Source organism: Pseudopodoces humilis, chromosome 3 (genome assembly GCF_049639895.1).
Source record: "Pseudopodoces humilis isolate 2021_Gansu_Grassland_sample_001 chromosome 3, ASM4963989v1, whole genome shotgun sequence".
Taxonomy (NCBI): domain Eukaryota; kingdom Metazoa; phylum Chordata; class Aves; order Passeriformes; family Paridae; genus Pseudopodoces; species Pseudopodoces humilis.
Window position 1 is genome coordinate 105,404,818 of NC_142202.1, and position 17,776 is coordinate 105,422,593.

Here is a 17,776-nt window from a genome sequence, read left to right on the forward strand (position 1 = left end):
TGGTCATTATGTTCCCCCTGAGGGTTTCTAATGGTTGCTAATGAGATAAGAAAAATGCTCCATGTACACTTCTATCTTCTCTGATGATGTGTGATCAGAAGTCTGTGCTCTTTTTTAGCAGGAATTGCTTCAAAATCATTGTTAGTGTTTCTTTGTACAGTAGTTTGGATGCAAATTTTACACTTAGGGACTAAAGTGCCTTTTAAAAATCTGTAAGATGCAATTAGAAAGAGAAAGATCACTACATTATAGGGTAGAGAGTTCTATTTGTGGAAGGGTGGGCTCAGTGTTGATTCATGTTTTTCAGATGGTACAGTACAGGTTGCATCATTAATAAAAGATTAAGATGCCAAATGGGGAATTTTTACCTTCTGTTTCTGAGTTTTTCACTGTAGGAAATCACCCAGATATGGCGAGAGTTTGATTTTATATAACATGATGAGCAGACAGAGTGTTCCTCAAATTGAACAGAGCCTGCTGCTACTGTGGGAAGAGGGGCTGACAACTTGGGTAGTATCCATACAAAGCTATAATTTCTAATCTGTCAAAATCACTTCCCTTTAGAAAGCCTGATTTCATTAGCATGTTCTTTGTCGGATGTGATTGTCTCTCTTAGCAGCTTTCCTTTTACAGCTGTCACAAAAGCCAATCAGATTATACCAAGGGCAGGAAATAAATAAGTCTTTTTGCTGTAAATTAATTTAGGCAAGGCTGCATCACATATGGTTAGATTTAGTTCGTACTTTGAAGTGTGAAATTTTAGCAAGGTAACAGATGAGGGCTCTAAGAGCAGGTATTGGCATAAATTTGGTTACAAACTGCACTTCTTCTGGCAATCTAGGGGTGGGTATAGAAAATATATTTACATATAGTCTATGCTTTATAAATGGCAAGCCAAGCTCTCAACTAAACTGAGGACATAGGCTAAACTGTCTTGGACAGAGAGGCCAAATTAATCTTTTCTCAGATTTTGTCTGTGCTGCACTCTTCCAGGGTAATTTTAACCCAAACATTAAGAACTCATTTAAGCTAATTTTCTTCGTATTTGATCTTGTCCACTGCTCAATTTACCAGTGTGGGCTCCTCTATCTTTTCACTCAAGTCTGATGTTTTTGTATATCTTGTTGTGCTCAGCTACCAAGGAGTATCAAGGCTGAGCTTGCCTCGGTTCTTCTGTTGCTTTGGACTGAGCATGTAAGGTAATGAAGAGCAGGCAGGTGCTTTATCAAGAAGTCTATTTACTTTATTTAACTCTGCTTAATTCATCTCTCTGTTACACCTCTCTGTTTGTGATTAAAAAAAGGATCAGATTGTTCTTTTTCTCAAAAAAGTGTTTCACCTTGGAGAGTAAGACAAAGGTGGTTGTCCCATTTGGCTTCAAATGTTGAAAAGAGTCTTTTCAAAAGTCCTTAGTGCACTAAAGAAAGATGAATGTCATAGAATGGGTGCCCCTGTGTGTCAGCTGACTTGTCCTTTGTTCTCTGTACCATTTGCAAAAAGGGGCAGCATGAAATGAAATGATAGCAAAGCTCTTCAGTGGGGCTGTAGTTTCACTGTTCAGTCACTGTGACCTCTCTGGGGAACAGGTAAAGCTGTAACCTTTTGTAAAGAGTTTCTGTGCAGGTGCAGAGAACCATTCTAGAAGTCAAAGCTGGATCTGTATGATTAGGTTAGTTAAGAATTTTTTTTTGAATCTTTGTAAACCAAAACAATCTATTGCTTGTTAGAAATAGGTAACAAGCGCTGTATGGATATATATACAGGTATATTCCCTTATAGCTGTATTACCTGAGCAGGTATAATGAGTCCCAGTGTCTTTTCATTGTGCTGTGAAATATAGGTGAAAGTCCTCATAATCATTAGTAATTGCAAACAAAGTTTGTAATTACCCTTCTACAGGGTAATTGGTCCTCCAATTTTGGCGCTTCTGCATTTCTAAAGGCTCATAGTTTCTAAAGCTAAGAGAGTCTTCTGGTTTTAAAAACTTCATCCATTTCTATGACTATGTGTAATGGTCTAGCTGCTTTTTTTCTCTGCCTTTTTGCCAGTTCCATCTGGTCATTTAAAAACAGTAATTCTGTATCTTTTTGTGTGCTCCAGATCTTCTGCAATGCCAATTTCTAACTGACAGTATTTGATCCATTTTATGATTACTCTTCATCTGTTCCTGGCTCTTTGTCTGCATGCTGGTAAATGGCTTTGATCACCTCCTGGCCAGAATCTGTGGCTTCTCATAATTCCTTCTGGAAAGATTCATTGTCTTCATTTAATTACTTTTTACCATTACCAGGTATGGCATCCATTGCCTGTTTTCTGTTTTTAATTTTTGCCACAGTGAAAGCTAATAGGACTCCTCTGCATTGGGACATTTAGGAAAGTCAATCCAAATTAAATGTTAAAGTTCACACTTCAGCTGCATTAAATCCCTGTGTTGACAGCCTTGTTAGAAGAAAAGAATACCTTAATTTTGTTTAATTTAATACATACTATAAATGAATTAAGCTAAGTCAAATTTAACCACTTCAATTTTGAACAAATGTGTCTATACAAGGTTTGCAAGATTTAGCAAATCAGTTTTAGCTTCAAACCTTTATTAATGTTTTTTATTTCCTGATTTTTTTTTTTTTTGCAGATACGGCCTCAGATATCTTTTGTATAGGAATAATCTTTTTCTTCCAGCCTGATTTTTTTTCTCTTTCTCTCCTTTTCTTGATGTTTTTCACTCCTGCATTCTGGTGGTCATTTTTATTATACTGAGCATAGTTGCTCTTAGTGTTTTATTAATTACACCTTAACAAGCTGCATTAGTTTCAGGGGAGTTAAGGTGGATGCTGTAGACAAGTGCACATGATGCTTATTTCAGGCTTACCTAGAAACAGAGGTCAGACAAAAAGGCTAAAAGCAGAAATATTTAATGAAGGGCCTTCAGGTACATTAAAGGCAGACAAAGGCTCCTCAAGGGGCTGAACCCAAAATGGACGATAGTCAGGGGTTTTTCAGACAGATATAAATTTGGTCTATTAGCATGTCAGGGGTTAATACTCCAATGACAGCTTCAGGTAATGAAGTCATATTCCCCCAGTTACCCCCTGATTCACTTTTGTTTATACGCTTGGGGCCTGAGGCAGAGGGTGTCCTTGGATCTCAGGCCCGGGAGGATTGTTTTGTCTGACCAAAATATGAAGAAACTTAACTAACACTCAGTATGGAGTTCAGAGTTATACACTAATGCAGTACAGGATCTGAAAAATAAAAAAGATAACATCTTAAGGTATCACACACATAGAATGGAGCTCACCTTTCCTAACCTTACTGGGAAGATGCAGGCAGATGGCATTTACCTTCAGCCAGTTTGTAGATATCCGAGCTGAGGAAACTGGGCCATACACCACATGGTTGTGTCACCTTCAGAGAGAAGGTGACAGCCTTCATCCTTGGAAGGCTGGAGAAATGGGCAGGAAGGTGTCTTGACAAGTTTGACATGGGGTATTGCAAAGCTCTGCATCTCAGGGGGATGAACCCCACACACCAGAGCACGCTGGGGGCTGGCTGGCTGGCTGGAAAGCAGCTTGATGTCCTGATGGACAGCAGGATGTCGATGACTAGCTAAGCACCCTCACACCAAAAGGTCCAGAGAGGTGATACTTCACCTCTGAATAGCCCTGGTGGGGCAACAGCCACACTTATGTGGCCAGTCCTTGCTTACCTCCTGTGATCAACACCTTAAATATTGTTAGATAAGCAGAGAAGCTACAGCTCTACCAGCATCCAGGTCAAGCCATGGACTCGTCACTTTAGACTCATCCATGTACTCAGGCTGCTTCCCTACCTTTTGAAATGTCCTTTATTTTAAGTAATACTTCCCTGGCATAACCCAAGACCTTTGGACAGTAGCAAATTTCTAGAGCTTGGTATGGAAACAGGATACCAGAAAACCCAATGTAAAATGTGTGACTTCATAAATACTTCATTTTGTCCAAGGAAGCTGCTTTTCCTTTTGGATTGTAAAGCTCCAAACAGAGAACTCCAAGCCCACAGCCTTGTTCCCAGCTGTTCCTGTGAGCTGCTAGTATGAAATTAAAGTTAATGACCTAAAGGCTTTAATCTCATTTGTTTAATAAAGCAAGTTTAATAAGGAGACTGGCTTTAAAACTAGCATGAATCCAGCAGCTCCTAGTGATGATGATGGTGAGGAATTATCTTCAGATTTTAAATTTTTTTTTTTTTGGGGGGGTAGGGGGAGGAGAAATAGGAGAGACAAGGATGTGAGGCTTTCTGTAATGGAAAAAAGATGAACTCCTGCTATTTTATCTATCCTTTTCATAGAATAGTTTTTGCTCTCTGTTAAAATTGTTCCCAGTAAGTCTGTCTCAGCAGCAGACAGATGAACCCTCCCATTTAAATCCCCTCCTGTCTGATAGGTAGACATTTGCAAGCCAAAAGAGAATCATCCTCCTTACTTCTGAAAAGTATGGTCTGCCTTTCAGATAATACCTACTTTTCCAACCTTGTCAGGTGAGGCAGTGCTTGAAAGCTTTCTAGCACTTACCCTTTTGTATAAAAAGTTATCTCAGTAGGAGACTTTGCAGCAGTCTTTAACCCCTTTTGTATTCTCATTCCATCTCAGAGATGTCTCATGCAAGCTAATAAATAATTCCATGAAGTCTCTCCTCTTTCCACAACATTAATCTCCCATCAACTAGTAATGAGCTTTTGTCGGTTCCTTGTGAGAATCTGAGAAACCACATTAATTCCTTAAAACTTTTTTAACAATAGTGATCCTATTGGCAGAGAGTTTAGGAACATCTGATCCATACATTTAGCCTTAGGAGGTTTTGATGGCCTGTGTTTATTGTGCCCTGAAATTCCTAAAGCCCTAGAAAGATGCTGCAAATGCAACGTGCATCAATTTCTAATTAATTATATCTGCATATTGTCTGATGTAACAAACCAGAATTGTGCTGCCAAAGTCCTGTTCTTTCATGTTTGTTTCTTGACCTGAATGATTTTTTGTGATGTCATCACAAAAATGTCATCAAATACAAACTTTATACAGGTTGCTGCATGTTTTAGAACACGTGAAATGACTGATACATGATGACCCATAAAACATGCCAGAATACCAGACAACAAATAGCCAATATAGCCAATACTCATTCTGCTTTACTTGTTCATGTGCTGTGCTCAGTCTTTCATTTTAGCAGTCTAGGGAAAAAAAGGTCCCTTTGAAGGTTTGCAAAGAAAGTTCTTGTTGCTTTGAGTGTCCAAATTGGATGCCCAAGATCCTACTTATCTAGCAGTCTTCTGACAGGCAACCTAGAGAATAGAATGGGGTTAAAGAGAAAGCACTAAATCCTACCAGAAACTGTCAATTCTTTCCAGAAATCTTGTATTTTATAAACACTTCAGACAAAATTAACTTCCTATTAGCCCCATTCCACATTCATGTCAATTAAAGGAACACACCAATCAAATCGTAAAGGGGGAATCAAAGCTGAAAGTGGAGAAATAAAAGAAGATTGTGAGTCTGCAGAGCATTACTGCGCATTCGAAACATTTTTTTTTCTATGCATGGCTCTGACATTACAGCCTGCACTCAATTTGCTTCAGCTGAACTCTGCATTGCTAAATGTAGAAAAGACTCCCATCAATTCAGCCCACTCATTTCTGTTTCTTTTCAGCATCAACTTTTCAGTGGATTGTCTCCTTCCGCAACAGCAGCTTTTTCAGACTGTCGTGGTACTTTCCTTTTTTTGTCTCTTTCCCCATTGTTCTATGCCATTTTTATCTTCCCTTTTTCCCCCTTGTGATATGTAATGAAACCAGCAATGCAATTAGCATAGTTAGTTACATTCATTTTGCCCTTTTGACTATTTATAAAGACACTTTTTCTGAACTTAAAAAAAATAGAAAGATGAAAGGAAATCAGCCACCCAAAACTTGAAGTGTCTTATACTTTTTTATAAAATTTCCTGCTTTTCTTCTGAATGTGTGGAAGCCTGATAACACTAAGGAGATTGTATATAAACAGACTTCACATATGTGTTACATGTTGTTTGCAGTGAATCAATTTTGTCATAATACAAAGCAAGTTTTCATTGCAGTCTGAACTACCTTCAATATCATGAAAACCTCTTTGAGTTTTTCCCTAAAACTGTTATCTCAACAGACATCTGCTTGTAAACCTCCTGAAAGATTATTGATTGGAACAGACTATATGCAAAAGGATTTCAGTTTAGATGAAACCAGCTTTTAATCTATATAATATAATCTATATTACAGTAGCACTTCTATGTTGCATATATTGCCAGAAGAGGAAATAATGCAAAAGCTGTTATTGAGACTGTGACATGAATAGGCAGCCCAGTACATTCATTATTTAGTCATGACAGAAGAATAGCAAGAATCTGTCTTTTCTCTGAAATGAGAAGAAGACCAAGCCATGGCTGGCAAGTGTTAAGTGACACAACTTGAAGGTCTTCAAGAAGCTGTTCAGTGAAGAGGGTTGGTACTAACTCTCTGCCCCAGTGAGGTTACAGAGGCTGGTCACAGTTGCCAATTGCATTGTCTTGCTGTTTGCCCTTCAGAAAGTTCTGATGATTCCTCCTCTTGAACACAAGACATGAAGGGTTTTAATTTGTTACCCCACACCACTGTTGAGTTTTGAAAGCTGAGCTTCATTTTTTTAGCTTGGTCCATTTGAACTTTCTGAAGGAACTTTAGATTGCTGAACAAAATTCAGGCCCTTTTGCAATAACTGTAGCCCACTGAGCAATGATGTCTGGTATAAACTTAGTGGATAAAAGGTCTAACAAGGGAAAGATAACTGCGTGGGTTCTCTTAGAAACAAATCATGATAATTCTAGGGAAGTATAAGCAATAATGAACATATGTTATATATAAATCGTGTTTTGCTGCACTAATATTTGAAGTTTTATCCTTCTGTGTTTTAGAAATTGCATCTCAGAACAGGTAGATGATCTGTGCTGGAAAACACAGCTATTTTGTATCAAGTCTCTGAGGACAGAAGCAATTGCAGATAACGAGCTGGGTTATTTTTTGATTGTTAAACTTCTGGTTTTTCACAGTGTTGCCATCTTTGTTACCTGGATGTGAGACCCTTCTCCATCAGGAAATGCAGTAAACTCCCTAGGCATCTGTGACCTGGATATAAAGGTTGTATAACTATGATGCAAATTTTTCTGAATATGCTGTTTTTTAGTGGAGCTCTGGAGTTTTCACAGAAGAAAGGTTATGCATGTAGAGCAGGAAAGCTGCTGGTTTTATTTTTTTTGTGGTTGCTCATCTCTCTCAGTCACACAATTTTTAGTTTCAGCCACTGCAATTATTATTGTTTAGCAGCAGAATGTCTGTTTGATACTATGTGCTATTCTGCCCTAACAAAGTAAAAATTCTATCGTCTGTCCAAGTTGATGGAATGTTTACTGCCCTTGGCTGTACTGCTTATGACTTTATAACTCAGAGGCACTGTGTATGTATCCAGCCTACTGTGCCTCTGATGAAAATGTGTACATGAATTTGAATTTAGGAGATAGCTTTACATGCTATCTTGGTGTGATCTCATTTGAAATGGTCGCTACAAGTTTCTCCACTTGGCTGAAGAAACAACAGCAAAAGCTGTTGCTAATTTTGTTTTTTAATTAATTGTGCAGCATGGATTTGTTGACGTGACATGGACAGGGGTCGACTAAATAGATTTGCCTCGGGTTAATAGAAGTTTTCCATCATCTCCTCTGTTTCTGGTGCATAAAATATTCCTTAACAATCTTAACTTCTCAAATGAGTGCATAAAATCCTCACAATCAACCTGACAGCCTTTAACCAAGGCTGCCACTACCCTTTGTCTTCATCTGCTCTGCAACTCCCCTTACTGGTAGGAGGCCTCTGAAATGCTTGGAAACAATTTTATAAATAAGTGTTTCAAGTGCTAAAATCCACTTTGTATAAATTAAAATAATGTCTTTTGGACTTTTCATAAAACACTACATGCTCTACTCATCCCTGGAGTGGATTTCTTTTACTGTTATTGCTGTGATGACACATAATTAAGTCAGATTGCATTTTTATAGACAGAGGAGAATAGCTAAGAAATAGTCCTAAATTATTCATCAATAAGTTCACAAAAAAAAAAAAAAAAGGGCAAAAGACAAGAATTTTAAATGTGCTCTCTGTTGTTTTTTTCTCTTCCTAAAACTAGATAATTTTATAATGGTATATTGAACAAATAAGTCTCTCTCTTCCTCCCCATGAGAGAACAAGAGTCTTCATTTAACTCCACATGTGTTATTGTGCTTATCTGCTGATTACCATATTACTTTGATTTGTGTGGTAGATTGTAAACTCTTGTAGGATTATGGAAAGATTTCTTTCCCCAGGCTGAACCAGTGAGATTTTCAGTGCCATGAAGACAGAGATGAGTAGAGAAGAGTCAGATTGGTTATTATATCTCTATGTAGTTTTTACTCACTAGTTTGTCTCATTTTTATCACTGCAGAGTCAGCATGTAAGCCAAAGAAGTTAATACACCTGCACAACGTTGACACAACACTAAGTTTTAATATCTCTTCGTACTCTCAGCATGGTGATAGAAAATGGGAATTGCTGAAATGGTGTAGCCATAAAGAAGAGCAGGAGTAGGCATAGGTATGCCTTGATTCACCTAGGTAAAATACTCCTTTTGATTAGGAACTGAAAATATATGATGAAAGAAAGTGCTGATTTACTAAACATCAGGGTTTTTTTATGCACAAATCTTTCTTTCTGATTTTGGATGGGCTTATCCAAATTTGCAAGACAATTTACTTGGCTTGTTAAACTAAGTATTTCCTTGTAGAAAATGGAAGGAGAGGCAGTATTGGAGGAGGAAGCTTAGACCAGAGAAAAAGGAAAAAAAGCTGTCCCTTAAAGCTAAAAAATATTAATTCAGCTACTATATCTCTGTGCTGAGTATGTAATTCAGACTAGAAAAAGAAAAATAGTTTAAATAGAAATTGTATAGAAATTTAAGACATGCAGTGGAGATGACCAAGGCTTTTCTGGTATACTGGAAGCTTGTGGAGAAACATTGGGATGGACAGACAAGTAGTTGAGCAGTGACTGGTGACACTGACTGGTGGCTGTTCTGAGGTCTGCATTTCTACTCCCTTTCCCTGGGAAATATTGGTGATGCATGTCTGAACCCAGTAGGAGTGAGTCCTGGCTGTTCAGAAAAGGGGGCAGGACCAGACAGAAGATGTGGGTTCACTTTGCTGCTCTGCTTCTGCTTTCTGTGAGGTCAGAGAAGTGGCTTTTCTCTGAAATAAAAGCAACTCCTCTCAATTCCTTTGCATCTGAGGAAATGGACCTGGAATCCCTTTTGAATTTCTTGTCAACTGCATCCAAGATCTGAATTTCTGGAGAAAAGACCAATGTGAAAAGATGGGGAGTATAGTGTAGGGATAGTTAAACAGTTTTCACAATGCAAAGAAATTGTCAGTATAGATTAAGAGGGAAGCTTCATAAGATCTGCACTTTTCTTCACAGTTACAAATTATTTGGAAAAGCAAGAGCTTAACGAGGTGACAAAGTTTGCTGATACTACAGAATTTTTCAAAGTGACAGAAACTAACACTGACAACAAAAGGATGAAGTGAACTTGTGATTTTGAGTGGTCAGAGATAAAATGGGAGACAAAATTCAGTGCTGATAAGAGAAAAGTAATAGATACAAGAAAGCACAATCCTAATTATTTTTACACAGCTATGGGTTCATAAATGAGGTACAAATATTTTGTAAAGACATTTAGAATTATTATGGTTAGCTGAGTGCCAAGTGGTGCTCAGTGAAAGTGGAAGATCACAGGAACAACAAAGAAAGCATCAATAACAGAATAGTTGACATAACTTTTCTTCTATATAAAAGCAGGATCAACTTGTGTCCTGAATACTGTATGAAGTTCTGTCCTCCCTTTTTCAAACAGAGAAATTGTTGAAACAGACAAAGGCAGCAAGGATTAGATATGAAGTTTTTGTGTGAAGAGCAATTAGGCTAGGATTGTGGGTCTTCAGGGAGAAAAAATGGCTGAGGGACAAAATTATAGAGTATATCAAATAAAAAAGTAGATGAACTGCAATGTTTTCTATTAACAGTGTTTGAAGAACTGAGGGCCAATTGAGGAAATTATCATGCTGCTAGCTTAAGGTAAAAGTAAGGAAGCACTTTCCTCACACAGCACATTTCAACTCTGGAATTCATTGTCAGAAGTTTCTGTAGTGCCCAAAGTACAGTTAGATTTATAAAAGGTTTGGGAAATTAGGTGGAAGTAAAGATCATCCTATACAGTACTAATTTTTTTTTTTATAATTTGTGTAAAAGAGGATAATTTCTTATCCTTCTTTTTTTAAATGACCACAAACAGTAATTTTTACAGTGGGGAGACTGTTTGCTGGGTCTGATGAAACTTATTTTTGCCCGCTATGATATTTGGTGTGTCACAGAACTGAACTCAGTCCACAGAAGATATTCTCTGACATTCAAAGGAAATTTTCATGACAGAAAAGTAAAGTAAAAAAAAAAAAAATCATTAAATCTACCTCTTTTAAAATAAGAATGAAAATGAATTAATATTATTTGTGAGTGGACCAGAGGATCTTTCACAGTGGGATGAAAAAAATCCTTATAATATAGGACAACATAGGTGTGTTCTGGGATATGTCTTAAGGTTGTAAAGTAAGAGTGGGGTGACTTGGAACAGATTTGCATTATATATGGCATTATATCAATTTAAAAGCATGGAAAAATCCAGTTCTGTGAGGGTTTTTTTGCTTGTTCAGTTGTAGCAGGTGGGAAGACTGAAAATTATTTTAAATAGCACTTCCCTTCTCCCACTTCATGTGGGAATAACTGTTGAACTGTTGGAGCAACAAGCCTTTTTTCTCCCTGATAAATTCTAAAAGTACCCAAAGGTATCAGTCATGAAACACAGAACTATTGCCCAGGCATTGTACAAGTTCTTGCAATGAAAATTTGGAGAGATGTTTAAAGATGTGCCTGAGGGAGGTGAGGGCTTGAGGGAGACAGTGATTTTGTTTTGTCATTTTTACCTCAGCCTGAATCTTGTGTGTAGCATCAGGTTGCCTTCTCTTAGGGCTGAGCCTGGAACACATACATGAGATGAGCTGGCATGCCCTGAGGTGGATCTGGGATGCTGGCCTGCTTCCCAAGGACTGCCAGAGCTGCTGTGCTAAAACTCAGACTTTATGAACTAATGATTTTCCTGCTTTAGTGCCAGCCTGTTTAAAAACTCTCGATATTCTGGGTGCAAGTTGTCTGTGTGAATTTAAGTAATGTCTCCGCCCAGGTGTTCTTTACCCCAGAGGGTTAAAAAAATAAGTGCATCAAAATTTGAGGTATTCTGGTGCCATGGTGGTGAAATCATATAAAATATGGAACCCTGTAAAGTGTAAAATGTGTTAGATGTATAGAGTTAAGGTGGCTGAAACGTCCCAATGCAAATTGTGATCTGAACCCTCGCAGGAGCCAGAGCATTTGGGTCAGGTGTTACTGTTCAAGGCTGTTTCCAAGCGAGTGCCTGTGCCTTTTTACAACACAAGCCTTGTTACACTTTGATTTCTTCCTCTCTTCTGGTTCGAATTATGTTACTTTTGTTGATATGAATTCACAGCCACTTGCCAATGACCATAAAAGTCCTTCTATACCACGTATTGACTTGAAAGATTCAGGTCCCCAGTATCAAAAGATGGCACTTTATCCACTCAGCCAGACCAGACCCTTGATTTTATATTGCTGTTTTCTCTCTGAGTTTCTCTGAGTCCTTTTAATATTTCAGAGCCATGTCAGCTCTTTCATAAACTTTCCAAAGGATGAACAGTAGTAGTTGTATTCCAGCTGCTGCTGAATCTGCTGTGTTTGTTCAGCCCTGAAATGATCTTTTAAGATGTGAAAATAAAATGTTCCACTGGTACTGAGCCATAAACGCAAAACTGACCAGGGATGCAATATGCCCAACAGAAACTACCTATTAAGTGTTCGAACCACTTTTCTTCCAGCTTCCTGCATAGCGGCCTGATTCTGATTTAACTGTTTTTGGTTTTTTCTTCTAGTAGGAGTAGTAAAATAATATTAATAATTTATTATTTTTTAGTTTTGAGAAAATAATGGCTATTACTTTGGTCTTAATATACTATGAAGCCTATGGTAACAGGTTTTAATTTTCTCATAGGAAACAAGCAAAACTTATGTACTTAATGCAGAAATACTCCTTTGAATACTCTAAATATTTTGACTCAAGTCACAAAGCTGCTTAAGTGTACGATTACAAACTGATTTTCTGATTACTTTTGTAGATATTTCCTCATTTTGCATAATTTGTTTGAACGTGTGAAAATTCATATGCTTGTATGCATACTGTAGAGACTTTTAGATTTTCTTAATAAAGCAAGAAATTGAGGTGCCAGTACAGAGAGCTCTAAAAATCAAATCCTTAATGTTTAATGCTAGTAGAACTCACAGGCTGAAATATGAACTCAGTAGAAAATATACAGTTTTTAAAAATCTTTTTCACTCTTTCCCTTTACTAAGGAATTAGTAGTGGAAAAAACCAAACCAAAACAAAACTTCACTCTTTGAATTTAATGCCCAACTCAGGCAACTATGGATCAAAGATCAGACTGCTTAGAAAGTTTCAAATACCAATAAGATTGTCTTTTTGTGGTATGTCATCTTCTCTGTGCCCTCTAGGTTTCTGTCTGGGTGGAATTTAAGTCCTGAATTTTCAGGTCTACATCAGACCCCAAATTCAGGCTACAGAGATAATTGGTTGGAGGACAGTGACAGTGATGCCAAAGTGATGGTTTTTATGCCCGTTATGGGCCATTCACTTAAGAATTTAACTTAATGATACTTGTTTCCCTTCCAAATCATAATACTCTGTGATCAATAATCACAATAATCGTATTCAGATCAATCAAACCAATAATCTCAGAAATCCTCAGCTGGTTGCAGGACAGCTGTGTAGAAGAATTTCAGTGTTGCTCTTCCATTAAGAGACTAGCACTTGCCTAGTGAGTAGTCACCTCTTGTCACCTCACACAACCACTCTTAAGTACCTACTCTGCTTTGCAGGCTCTGTGTGTAGGTAGGATTTCTCATTTAGGCTGCTAAGGCACCTTCTACTTTTAAAAGTAGCCAAAAACATAATAAATGCTTAAGGCTCTAGGCTGGATACTGCAGCTTCACTTACAGTTCTGAGATGGTGTAGACACAAGAAATAAACCTTGGGCAAAGTCATGTTTCTAACTGATTCTCAAGTCTGAATAGAATGCATAGTTGAAATCTAGTGCCTATATCCTGATACAGGTTACTATACTGATAGAGCTGTAGGTCATATGACTTGTCTCTTTAATTTTAATTTTAAATCCCTAGTCCATCAGGACGTTTAATGTTGTCTGAATGTGTTTGGTTTAGATGTGAAGTTTCTTGTGGAAGTGTTGGCAAGGTCTTACTTCTAATACCCCTATCCCTGAATTGGCACTGAGTGGGTACAAATCCTATTCTGGGTTCCACAGCAAGCTTGTAGGTCAAAAGTGCATTAAAAAAGTGCTGAAGTGTTAACTGGTCCTATACTGCCTTCTATCAACATTTAAGAAGCTGCTCAGGTCTTGACTTCTGTGGGAGTACTGAAAGATCTTGAATAGCTCTTTTCTTTTTAAAGGTCTCCCCTAGTTGGCAAATGGCACCATAACCCAAGAGAAAAATATGACAGACATGTTATTTCTGTGGGAATTATTGGAGTTTTCAGAATTGATAGCAATTCTAAATATTACATATAGCAGCTAAATATATTTATAGCAGCACTTCTATGTTAGAGAAAAGTATGGGGTTTCAGTTTCTTTTCCCTTCAGAAAGTAAACTTTCTGGTATTAGCATAAGTTTACTCTGAGTAATAGAAAAATTTAATATCTGCTAGTACAGAACAGAAATTCCTCTGATAAGTGAAGAAGGAACAGCATCATTGGGTGTAGCTTTATTTACCTGAATGTTGGGAAGATTGTATTGCAAGTTCAAAAGCTGTTTGAATAGTACTACTGGTACAGGAAAATCTGCAAGTGTAGGGTGTGTGTATGGCTTTGACATTATTGATGATTCATTAGATGACACTTCAGCTGCTTCATTTCATGAAGGGAAATGAAATCTTGCTATTTCAATGCGGATCAGTTTGGCAAGGTTTGGTCCATTTCCCTGCGCTTCATCTTATCCCATGCTATTTTATTGTTTTCACTTTGCTTCAGATTTTTTTTTTTTTTTTTTTTTTCATTTAATCAGTTTTTTGTCCTCTTTGCTTGACTTCATTCCCTGATTTTGAGATTTCAGTAAGTGTCATTTTGGAAGGTTTCTGTCCATTTAATTTAGAAGAAAGAACACCCCGCTGTTCCCAACATGGCTCCCTCCACCCCTTTCTGCTTGGCACCAGCCTCAGCCGAATGCTGTTTTTACTTCTCTGCTTAGGGTTGTGGTTATGCTTAGGGTTAGGACTGAGAAAACCACAAAGCCCAGAGCTCCAGGGACACTGCAACTACAAAAGGTGTGCCAAGGGGAGCCCAGCACTGCCCCAACATTGCTGCCTCCACACCTTTCTGCTTCGCACCACCCATGTGCTTGACACCTCAGCAGATGCTGCCTTACTGCTCTGCTTAGCTTTAGGCTTACATTTAAGGTTACTCTTGAGAAAACCACAAAGCCTAGACCTCCAGGGATGTTTCAACTACAAAAGCCATGCAAAAGGGCAGCACAAGTCTTCTCATTTCATTTGATTACAATCACTTCATTTCAGCATTTTCTTTTATTTCTTTCTATTGAATTTAATTTCATTGTAAGTCCACTCCAGTCAGTTTACTTTGTTCTCTGATTTCAAGACTTCCTTTCTTGAAATGGGGTAAACACATACTGAATTTTTCGCCTGTCTGCTTTGCAGGAGTTTTAAAGGTCTTCACATATCCCTATAACTCTATGTCCAAATGCAATAGCATGACAAAGAGCTGGAAGCAGTCATATTCATATCCTGAAAATATCAGCTAAGCAGTTTCCAAGTGTAAGTTATGTAAGTTTATACTCTAAAGAAATTCTGTTTCACTTTGAGATGGGCTTCTTCAACCAAGTCATACTTGGATAATTGTTCAGGGTCGCATTCCCTTTGTATTTTGAATTCTCCTCCACATCTGTTCACTTCTGTTTCAAACAGTTCTTGGTCTTATACTAGATGAAATGATTTTCTAATGGCCTGAACAATGATGTTGTATCATCCTTTATCATCCTCCCTCTCCAGGTGCTTGGCTATCACTTTCTGAGCTACAACGAAGGAATGACGCCTGTGTTTTCTGAGCCCTGCTGGCTCTAGAATGTACTGCACTGCAGGAATACCCAATCCAATCACAGGTAATCTGACACTTCTTCAACCAAGAGGTTTTCATGGCAATTTTCGGAGGAACATATTCAGAGTATCTAATGTTAGACAAACATGTCATAATGGGCAGAGTGTGATTGGTGGAAGGTCCAATGCCTTTAACAGAGGATCCCTCTAAGACCTGTGGCTGGGTAATGTTCCCTGACTCTTGTGTCATTGCCCTTCCAAAGAGCAAGGAAACTCTGCACTGGTCTGCATTCCTCTCCAGGGTGCATCTTACAGATAAATCCTTTCCACCTGCTGGTTTTCTTTGAAGACAATGGACAGGGACTGGTAAAGGGTATGTACAACCTTGAATACCTCATCCTACCAGAGCTGCAAACCTGTGTGGCTTCTGCTCTTACCAAGAGCTGCAGTGGGAGTGCTCAGGTGGCAGCTACACCTGGAGACCTGCAAACAGGCTTTTCCAGTAGCTGTACCTGCTTAAGCAATTGAGTGGCTGAGATGGAAGCTCTGATGAAAATCAGAGGGATTTTAGATCTGAATGTCTGCAAATGAAGGTGGGGTACAAGGGTAGGTTTTAAATAGCTCCTGCAGATGTCTTGAATACTGTTACAAAGCCCTTTTGAAGAGTCTTATGTGAAGTTTGTCCCTGAATTTTCAAGCATGTCTTATGTATTTCATTACCTACTGATATTGCTAATAGATAATCCTGAGGGCTTTGAATATACCAGTAGAACAAATTTCCTTGACAAAACCAGAGAATATTTCTTTTCTAAGAAAAATCCCTGTCCCAATTGTTTGTCTGTTATAAAGAAATCCCTTACAAAAAGTAAACTTCACACTGAAACTCCTGGAAATCCAGCTGAGAGGTTGAAAATCATCTCCAAGTGGAGCTTGCAACAGAACAGATACTACAGGGATTTTATTTTCCAGTGATGAATAAGAGGTTAGGTATCCTAAAACAGCAGCAGTGCATTTTCTAACAGATGCAGTAAAAAAGAGTCTGTTACCAGAAGTCTTATGATTCTGCTGTATATTCTAACTTTTATTAGCTTTTAACACTTGGGACAGAATGTTAATTAATACTTGGTCTCATAGGGCTATGGTTAAACCTAAAAAACTACAGGAAGCTGTTAAATTTAGGTGCATTGATAGTCTCAGTAAAAAGAAGAAATATCCCCAAAAACCAGATGAACATTATCACATGTTTTCTTAGAGATTTGTCGGCAAAGTTAGCTTTCATGCTAGCCAGCTGAGGTCTTGGATTTCTATATGAAAAGAATAGTTCAGCTATGTCTTGAGGCTAATACTGAAAAGGTCATGAGATTCTCTTTCATGAAAGGAATGAAAGTAAGCTGAAAAGTACAGGAAAACATAACGTTCACTATAAATGATAGAACTGATTTAGTTCTATGCATTTCTCTGTGTATAGAAAAATGAAATTGAAATACATTTGTATTTAGATTTAGGGAGCAACTTACTTTCTACCTCTTCACTAGTTTAATATTTATTTCCAAACCTTATTATTTTAAAATGCTATAGCACCCAAAATATGCTAGATTATTTCTAAACACAGTCACATAATGGATTTTTCCTATGATGAGCAAAGCAGCCATGTGAAGTTCATTCATTGAGACCCTTTGGCCTTTAGAGCATTTAGTGAAGGGTTTGTTTTGTTTATTTTACAGTTCAGTGGAATGGAAAACAATTTTTCTTAAGCATTACTGGAGGCCATCAAACTGCAAGAAGGAATAATTTTTCTGCTGCTGCATGTTCAGCAGAATTTAAAGGTGTCTATTAAAAAAAACCAAAAACAGGTGTAGTGATAAGCCTAGATTTCTCCCCTTTTTTAAAAAAGTATAATTATACTAATCAGACGTATTTATCTGCTATTTTCCCCATCTTGCTATTGCTCAGAGTGTAATGAAATTTGCTGATGCTGGGTGCATTTTATTATTCTCCATTTCTTCTTGATTGTTTTCTGCACAAAAATAAAATAGAAAACCACACCCCTGAAAAAAACCCAAACCAACAAACCAAGAAAACCCCACAAAAAGCAAAACAACAAACCAAAACTAAATTAAATTGTTTACTTACTCATGAAATGTGATTTGGATGTGCAGTTTATACATGGAAAAAAAAGTAATTGAAAGTACACTTTTCTCAGCCTGTTGCCACAGAACTATTTAGATTCAGCTTTTGATTACTTGGAAAGGCAATAGGAGGTCCTGTTTTCACTCCTTGTTTTGTGTTTTTCAAAAACTAATTTTCAAAAGACATTACATATATTATTAAGTGGAGGCAGGAAACAGATAAATAAAACTGTTTGAACAATAATGGGGTAAACTGAGA